Source organism: Neolamprologus brichardi, chromosome 17 (assembly GCF_056152115.1).
Source record: "Neolamprologus brichardi isolate AB-2024 chromosome 17, ASM5615211v1, whole genome shotgun sequence".
In the NCBI taxonomy this organism is placed as follows: domain Eukaryota; kingdom Metazoa; phylum Chordata; class Actinopteri; order Cichliformes; family Cichlidae; genus Neolamprologus; species Neolamprologus brichardi.
Window position 1 is genome coordinate 17,086,268 of NC_142120.1, and position 10,532 is coordinate 17,096,799.

Genomic DNA, 10,532 nt, shown 5'->3' on the forward strand with positions numbered 1-10,532 from the left:
ATAATGTATTTTTAGCTATTTTCAGTTTGGCATTGTTGATGCCCATACAGGAAACATGATATACTTAATTGAAATAATAAAATATGGCTTTAATTTAAAGGAAATTACGTTTTAATGGATTAACAATATATTTACTAAATTATTTATTGTTATATTTATTTTCAGTTGAGATTAATAAATGACACATTTACTAAATTATTTATTGAATTGCTTGTCTTTTTTATTTGGTCACTCTTAGCATGCCATATTAAACCATTATACACTTAATAAAAATAAATAAATGCTTTTAAATTACATGAAATAATATATTAATTAATAGAATTTAATATTATTATTGGACGTGATAAGCAGTAGCGATCACATACACTGGCTAATACATTGTTTGCATAGATATCATTGCTACTTTTTCCTCTTCACAATCCCGTTATTCTGCTGCGCAGCTGGGTGCAGTAATCATCAAGGACACAAAGCTAACCTTTTTTTTTATCGCTTCCCTGTTGATTCAGATAGAAGAATACGAAAAAACTAGTGCTGTCAGCATTCATCTCGTTAAAACAATGTTAATGCCATAACCGCCTTAACGCTGCAAATCTCCGTTAGCGAGTTAGCACAGATCGCCCCATGCGTGGGGCTGCACAGCGTCAACGCGTTAGCGCGGTTAGCTTGTTAATGCATTAGCGCCATGCACGTATCTCTTTCAAACAATATTTGATCATTTAAAATGTTTACATTTATATTCTCATTATCTCTTTCTAATTTTTTTTCTTTCTCATCTTTTTCATCTGCCTCCTCTGTCACAACTCTCACCTTCTCATCTCTATCTCATCTTCTCCCTCCTTACCTGAAACCTCCCTCCTGAACTGAAGTTAGGGTTCTAAGATAAGAAATCTTACATGAACATGCTTATTTAATCTCGATATTATTGCACTTAGTTATTTTCAGCAGATCAGACATGCAATCCTCCCATCTCTGGACAGCCAACAGGAGATTGCTAAACCACAGCATAACGTAACAGGCTAACCTTATGCCAGTAACGTTAGTCCACAGCATTCTAAAACATTTAAACTAATTTCCCTCTGATCAACAGTTTGAATATATTTTCACATCACAAGAGTTTATTTGCTCCCCGAGACTGCTCCCATTAGATCCACTTCAAAAAAAGTTTAAATAACAGCAGTCAATAGCAGTGAACAGAAGCTAGCAGCAGCACTTACTGATGGAAAGTTATGGATATGCTCAACATTTCACCTCGGTATTGCTGTCATATATCACAAATGACCTACGTTGACTCATTGACAATGTAAGGGATAATGCATAGAGACGTGTCAATATCAAAATATAATAAAAATCCTGTGACAGGGGTTTGTTGTCCATCGTGACACAAGACTCTGATAAGCATTCAAACTTTTGGAGGCCTTGAGTGGTTGTTGATAACATAATGATATAAATTGTGTGGCATGATGACAGGGAGAATGTCAGGGTTACACTTCACAGTATCAGTAAATACTCGGAGGCTGTAAGTTAACATCCATCTTCAGCCCTCCCTTGCCAAGTTTCTCCACATAACCAGCAAGACATCCAAAATGGCTGGCTAGTTAATGGCATGTGATAAGGGGTCCTATGTGTGCAAAACCTCTATTTTAATGTTAAATAAAATTCCTGAAAAATGACCAAATTCTCCCAAGCAATATGATATACAGTGGTGGGAAAGGGGCAGTCGTGCCAAAGATGGAGGCTGCGTCTCCTGGAATGCTGTCGGGCCCTTCAGTAGCTGTTACTAGTTTAGCTTAATGTAATGAAAATATGTCAGCTTTGTAAAACAATGTGAAACTTGCAGTTTTTAGAAAAATATCATTATATAAGGAGATTTTACACTTAAGTATTGCTAACTAGCTAGCTAACATTACTGGGACAGTCAATGCTAACATATCCTACTCTTAACTTTAGCATTCTTGTGTACATATTACTTAAAATTTTTATTTGAAATGTTTTTGTAAAGCCTCTTAAGCAACAGGGTGAAACTTCAAGTGGTTGTCATTATAAATAATGTATATACTAACTGTTGATAAATAACTGGCAGGCTAATCTATACTATTTTTAAAAAAGGTCTTGAGGTTAGCAAAACCAAGCAACCCTTGTTGCGGCAGCAATTTAAAATAAGCTGAGAGTCACACCATTAGGGTAGCCAAATGTCACTCTTATATAGAGTAATTTTGTCTTTCTCTTTTACGACTACAGTTGATTGTTCAGTAAAGTTAGCACAAAACCCGGTCACAAAGTTAATGGCAGCCTCTCTTTAAAACCACCATTAATGTTTGGAGAAATCTTAGAGGAGAAGGTGAAATATTTAAAAATGATAATGTTGAAAGATAATGAGTTTGTAATTATAGGTAGTGTTATATGGGTTTCCCAAGTTGTGGTTTAACATTACAAATAAAGATGCTTGTTGTGTGTTAACCGACAAACAAACAGGTGTTCTGCAAAACCAAGTTGCAGGATTATTTGAATGGAGCTAGCGCCTCTCTAACTACACAATCAGGAACAGAGTGCACATAGCCAATCGACAGGGCTGCTAGGAGGCCTGCCATAACTGTGCTTTCACCGTCAGGCTTGTTTGCGTTTGTGTTAGCAAAATGTGCTCTGGAGCCTGAACATCTGGAGGAACATTATGTTCTGCGATGACTCCAAATTCTGCCTGTGGCAGTCGGATCATCATGATGGTGTGGAGTAACATCACTACCTAACTGGTCCAACACCTTTAGTTTCTGTTCAAATTCTGAAGTGCTTGATTGCAAAAAAATGGAAAAAATGATTTAATTCATTCTAGTGGCAGAACATGCAAAGTTAGAATGGAGAAGCTTGTTTTTGACCATAGCAGCATTCTAGAAAGTTTTCTTTGAGCTCTGTCGGCATTATCAAATCTTGCTTTTGAGCACAGCAACAATCCCGCTGTAATTTCTCCAGAAATGGTGTAGTCTAGCTTTCAATTTATTCTTACTCTACTCAGTAAATCAGAAATATGTTTTCTAGTATGCTGTCAATGGTCTTCTTCAGCCAGTAGATGGCAGTATGGTAGTGCTAATGAGGCTCAGGACTCCCTCGTGTTTGTGCTCTGCTGCCACAGCTTCTGTTGGAGGATTTTGATTCTGTAAGCTTCCTCAGCCTTAACACAACCCAGTATTTCTCCCTCAATGACAACCTTGCAACTATTCTCATTGAGAATACAGCAAGCGTGTTTGTTTATGCCGTTCTTTCCATTTATTTCGTGTCACATAAAAATCACAACAACTGTTACTACGTGCACCATGGTTTCAAATAAGCTGTATTGTTCTTCTCTGCTTTACGGTGTGTTTCACCTGACTTCTTGAGTGACAGTTGAAACCTCAACAGCATCATTCCTGTACTCAAGAGAAACTCCTCCACTCTCTCTCTCTGCAAAATCAAAGGCCAGCTGAGTCAGAGTCTCTCCAGAGTGTTGGGAGCAGATCACTTTTTAACCCAAAGTATATTGATTTATATGGGCCTGTAATTGCTTCAGTGTGTCCTGGATTATTCCCCCCATAATTGAGGCCTGGCACAGGTCTCTTTCCTAGACATAGCCTCCCCAGTGCCAGGTGGTGGGTAGAGAGAGAAGCACCGCACCCACTGCCCAGCCAGCTGGAGAGAACCAGGGAACTGCGGCCTTTACCCCCACAGTCACTGTTCTACATGGGATAAGCAAACAGTACAAACAGTACACTTCCATGCATGCTTTGAGGTATCTCTTGCAAGTCTTCGTCCAGCTCTAATTGCAGTATGAGATAGCACATTGCAGGGAAAGCTGGATGGGACAGACAGCCAGCTTCAATCACTGACACAAAGTCCTGAATCTGTGCATTGTTTTAGATTTTTGGCTCTCAGCTTGTGTCTCCAGGATTTGTTGTGTTTACTGAAACCACATATTAAGACCGTAATTGCTGTACATGCTATTGTTCAGCTGTTTGTTTTGTGTTTTTGTTTCTGACTCAGTGGAACAGTCCGGGATTTCGTAATGGATGGAAACGCTCGCACGCTCCAACAGGTCTCGAGGTGAATGCCGTGCCATAAATATATGAGGTAGACGAGTCATGTAAACACATCACAAACACAGACTCAAGTCACTTTTTAAAGCAAACACTCACAGTCTAAGACGCTGCAGAGTGTGCCACTATGTTGCAGTGATTTTCAAATCTGAGCGGAGTTTCTCTTTATGCTGTCCCCTGTTGGGATATTTGAAAATAAATTTGTAAAATTCCGTAATGAATATCATGTCTGTATGCAAAGTATGAAACTATCGCCGACAGCTGATTAAGTTGGCTCTGCATAAAGACTAGCAGAGATAATAACATCTACTAGCAACTCTAAACATTTAGTAATAAGCACAGCAACCAAGTAATGATCTTGCTTCCTTTAACATGAACTAGTAATGATTTAATGAATTTCTTCTACTACAGCTACTTTTAATACCAATGATATTTAATTAGACTTTTGATCTTTCTGGGTTAACTTTAGTAATTACTCCTTCCAAACCATTAATGTCGATGTTCCCATTCCTACAAGACTGCTCAAAGAAGTCCTACCATTAATTAATACTTCAGTCTCAAAGGTGATCAATCTCTATTAATGCGCTTATTTGAAGAGTTTCAGTCAGGTTTCAGAGCCCATCACAACACAGAAACATCTTTAGTGAAGGTTACAAATGATCTTCTTGTGGCCTCTGACAGTGGACTCATCTCTGTGCTTGTCCTGCTAGACTTCAGTGCAGCGTTCGATACTGTCGACAATGATATCATATTAGAACAATTAGAGCATGCTGTAGATTTTACAGGTACTGCACTGCAGTGGTTTGAATCATATCTATGTAATAGACTCCATTTTGTTCATGTAAATGAAGAGTCTTCTTCACACACTGAGGTTAATTATGGAGTTCCACAGGGTTCAGTGCTAGGACCAGTTCTGTTTACATTATACATGCTTCCCTTAGATGACACAGATAAACTGCAGAAATGTCTTAAAGACACTGGCTCCCTGTTAAATCCAGCATTGGAGTTAAAATCCTGCTTCTCTTATACAAGGTCTTGAAAAATCAGGCCCAGTCTTATCTTAATGACCTCATAGTACCATATCACCCAGAGCTCTTCACTGCAGGTTTACTTGTTGTTCCTCGAGTATTTAAAAGTAGAATGGGAGGCAGAGCCCTCAGGTTTCAGACCCGTCTTCTGTGGAACCAACTTCCAGATAAATAAAATGAACTGAAATTAAATAATGATCCCATTACTGGATAGACTGTGTCTAAAAGACAATCTGAAAAACCACCAGAGAGCTACATCTGTTTGCAAAAGAAGTCCATGGAAAAATGACTCTATTGCTTATTTGATTTATAACCTCAACAAATTCTTCATTAGTTTTTGGCCTCAAATTGCTCAAATAGTTTTGAGTTCAATTTCTTGGTTTTATAGATAGATTAAATATAAAAGACTGCATCGATTTGCAGACTTGTTTTGAAACTCTGGAGTGCTTTGGCTGTTGTCATCTTGGTTTTCTTGAAACTTGAAGTTATGATTCTGAAGCCGAAGTCAATAACAATGTAGCCAGGCCTGAAAGCACACTCTGCTCATTTTAACATAGACTTCTATGTAATCCAATCTGTTTTGCAGGAAGAACTCTGTACAGCTATTGAATGACGCCAGTATGTGTTGTGGCAGCACAAATATTTATTTTATTATTGTTTATTTGTATACCCACCTGAAGTCTAGTTTTTGGTGTCACGTAATAATCTCCTGTTTTCAGGTAACTACAGCAGAGGTTTGTAAACATTTTCTAGCACGCCTCTCCTGCAAAGCCAAATTCATGCCACGCACACCACATTTTTATCAATCATTAACGATTAAAAAAACATCCAAGTTGAATTTTAGGGAAATTAAGGTCAATATCAGCATCAGCACTCGATTTGGCATATTTACTACGCAAATCCTAACCTTTCAGCTTTGATTCACCGCATTATTTTCTCCTCCAGCAGCTTGATGACCCACCAAGGGGGCCCACCCCATAGTCTGGCTACTAACCACTGGTGTATGGTAGGGTTATCAGTGATTTCTACTGAAAATGACAACAAAAAAATTGTTTATTAACATGTTCCTAGTTTGGTTTGCTTAAAATCCCACAACAAACAGTTAAACCGTCCCAGAGATCTTTGTGAAAAAGTAGGTTTTGATCATCAACAGGCACCATAGAGTTTCCCGGCCTTTTTGCCAGAATACTGTGACCCCTCTGTGTTACCGTGGAAACATAGCGTATCAAAACAAGCACCCCATTTCTTGCGTTTCTCTCCATGACGCACCTTTATTTCTTCCATATGAACAGCGTATGGCACAGCGGAGGGCTTTGATAACAATATCTGCTCCGAGTGCCACACACAAACTCATGTAGCACCACACCCTGTTTAACTACCCGACTTGGAGAAAGAAGAAGAAGAAGGAAAAAACTGAAATTACCCCTACAATCACTTGCAATAGATACCCTTGTTTCATTGTTTTTGCAAAGCTTTTTTGTTTTACTCAATGGTAGCAGAGGAAATATAACACAGAGAAACCATTGAGCTGGAAAAACCCTCAGACTAATCAACAAAATAGAGCAGGATTGCTCTCCTAATCAAGTGTGTGTAAGTGCATGCATGTGTGCGTGTCCTCAAGTGAACTTGTGTGTGTGCCCAGACATATCCCCAGCCTCACACTTTCCCTCCCATCTTGGGTACCAGCCCTGCAACACACACACAAACACACACACATACACACACGCACACACACGCACACACACACACACACACACACATACACACACGCACACACACACACACACAAAGAGCCCTCCATCCTCCCTTGCTGGTGTGGCGTTCATGCAGGTTATGCAAAACCAAAAAGCTTTTATCTTCTTTTTCATCCACTCTAAATCTTCCTCTCGCTTTCATCCACTCGCATTCATTTGCATTCTGGACCGCGCTCCGTATCCTCTGACTCGGACGTTTGTTTGGCAGGAGGTACCCGACGGGATGCTGTTAACACTGCAAAAAGTGTCCATCTTTACAAGCCTTCCTGTGTTAACATCTTAAAGCTGTTCCAAATGAGGTGATTATAACTCCATTTGTAACCAAGAGCTTTCTCCTGTGTGAGTCTCTCTCCTTTTTCTTTTTTTTTAAGCAAAAAGTGCAGGTTTTATTTACAAACTGAGGATGGGGAAAAAAGTGGGAATTAATAAGTAGAATTATATAGATATAGATATAGATATAGATATAGATATAGAGATATAGAGATATAGAGATATAGAGATATAGATATATATGTCTCAGATGCACGTTTGATCAAAAAAAAACTTTCACAGATGGACACTCTTTGCAGCGAGTGCTGTCTCCCTTCCTACACCAGAAGGGAGTAAAAACAAGCCTTTCCCTGGTCAATGAGTTCACTGGGGCGGACGTCTCCTTAGACAAGGCTGTGGGGGGGAGGTGTTGGATGAGGGGATTCAAAAGTCTTGCAACCAAAGAGAAAAGAGAAGGAGTGAAGGAGAGGGAGGGAAACCTGGCACCGAGGCAGCTCAGAGACCCGGGCATTAGAAACAGAGAGCAAGGGAAGGTCAGCCTGCCCACTCCCCCTTCCTCTTCTTCTTCCTACTACTGCATCAGCAGATGTACTGCACAAGCCCGTCATCAATACTGCCAGACCACAGCCACAGTGATAACAGGAAAGTCTGTGATGAAGCATTTACACGCTAGATTGTGTGTGTGCTTTTTATGTCAGCAGGCAGTGAAAGATGAGATTTTACATCTAAGATCAGCTATCAGCAGAGAGGCTTACGGTCATCGGCGAATGAACTGATGCTAACAAGGCTGTCCTCTGGCTTGAAAGCAGCTTTGTCCTTCTAAGGAGAGAAGGATCACCCTCATCATCATCATCACCATCACATTCTATACTAAATCAGCATCTCCTGCAAATGGCGCTCGGTTTATATCTCCAAGCTGCTGTCCTGAAAGGAAGAAAAGTCATGTTGTGCATTAACCTAAAGTTAGGTAGGGCAATCAAAGATAGTTCATCAAGCTAAAGTTTGGCAGTGCAAATGTGTTATTTAATTCACCAAGTGTCCTTGAATGTGCATTTAGCTGGACTGTGATGGTGTAAAGTAAAGCTGCAATTAAGTTTAATATCTTTAGCCATTAATCAACCGAGAAAAATTGCCATCCTAAGTCCACCAGAATCCAAGCTGTCACATCTAAATTTACAGTCATATTTCACATTTTAGAAGCCAGTACCAATAAAGACCTTTCTTTTTAAAGGAAAAATAAAGAAAATTTTGTAGTAGAACTTAACTGAATTTTACATGGTTTTTACTTTATGGTGCAATTTTCTATCATATGATAGACTCAAACGTTATATAATAATATACCGATGTCCTCTGTAAATGTTTGCTATTCACTCTCCTTACACTGTATGGGAGTTGTACTAAACAAAGACTGTATATAAAAGATGGTTGTGCTTTGGGGTTTGTAAAGCTGGTGATGTCACAATAGCTACAGACATCTTTTATATTCTCTATGGTAACAGACAAAAACTGTATATAAAAGAAGTTTCATGGTGTGGAAAGTAAAGCAAGTCTAGATTCCTTCTAACAGCCAGTAGGGGGTGACTCCTCTGTTTTCAAAAACAAGTCTCCGTACAGAAGTCTTAGAGACAATGATCTTTGAGCTCCTGCCTGCTAGCTATCTTGTTTGGGTCTCACATCTTAGTCTTACTAAGTGCATCATGATTTTCATTTTGAAAATGATGCTCATTAACGAGTAAAAAGGGGGGGCTCTAAACTGTACTCAACATTCAGGGCACACCTACTTAACTCATACTCTCCAGCATCCATTAAAACTTAGAAATTACCGCCTCAATTGTGCAGCGTATGCTTCTGAACAGTTCTGGAATACATTTAAAATAAATCCCAACGGAATCATACGATCAATCCCACTGCAATTTCCACAGAAACTGCATAGTCTAATTCACCACCATTGTTTTTATTCCCTTGTATGTGATTTTATTTCTGTCATACGTACTGATTTGTGTGTCTGTGGATGAAATTGTCCACTTTTAAAGTCCACTTCTGGATGTTTGAAGGGTTTGTGTCACGCTGAATCAATTTGCCTACACATGTCACACATGTCTGTCTTATTATCTTAATGCTAATGGCAACTGATCTCCTGTTTTTATGACATTAGAACTCCTTTTCTGCTACTCAACTCGGTTTTTAGGGGGTTCCATTAAGTGATAAAGCCTGGTACCAGGTACTTTATTTAATACCTACTCAGAAGGGGTTTCAGGTGTTCTGAGTCGAAAATTTGACATCAACAGACTGCACGCCACTGATTGGCCAGTCAGTGGCGTCACTTGACAAGTCTCCTTCACAAAAATAAAACTGGCTATTTAAGGTGCAGACACTTATTGGTTTAGCAGCAGGTATAGCATCGCCCTAATGTCCTCCATTGTTGTGTTTTTGAGTTACATACAAATGACAAGACAGAACTTTTGGCTACATTGCTATAACGACCCCAAACACTTTAAAAAGGTACTCAATTGTAATGGAAAATGACCAAAAATGAGTGGAACAGAGTTGAATTGAGTAGAGCCGAGCAGTTATTAGTGGAAAAGAGGCTTAAGGGGTAAAACAAAGATTAACTGTCCCACTTGGATCCCACTGGAGCTTTAGGCAACAAGCGAATACATCTCCTCAGCAAAGTAACAAAGTAGCTATCATAGACTGTATATCAGAGATGGACATTGGCACTGGTTTATGGAGTCACTGGAGCATCAACTTGAACATTTTTGTTGGTCTGTTTTGGTGTTTTCAAAGTGTATGTAATGAGAAAGGGAAGGATTTAGGACCCTAAATTACAAATTAAAAACAACTACCAAAACTAGAAACTGAGACATTAAACTCATCAGGAAAATGTTTAATAGTTTCTTAAAGACTTCTGTTCGACTCCTGAAGCATCACCACCTTCTGGCTGTTAGAAAGAGTGCAGGTTTACGGCACTTATACACTGGCGTTGATTTTTTAGATATCCCGTGTCTCCCGGTGCAGCATTAAATCAGATCAATGTGCTTGTTTGGTTGCGCTCTAAACACATATGCAGATGTTTGTAAAAGTGAGTGTTTGCTGTAGTAAAGTGCACCCGTTAGTGAAGGAGAAACCACATCAACCCACACTGACATCTTAAGGAATACAGCTCATGTCTGCTGAACAACTACAGATGTAGTCAACAACGAAATACGGAGAACAATAAATATCAGAAACTTTTGGCTCGTCTTCACCCGTTAAACCGAATAAACACCAGCTCACGACCCTCTCAGATAACCTGCAGGTATCTGTTTATTGAGATTATGAATCAATCTACTGTTTGTTAAATAAAAATTCAAACAATGAAAAATAAAAAAAAAATAATAAAAAACACAAACAAATGATTTGTGTGGCATTGGGACACA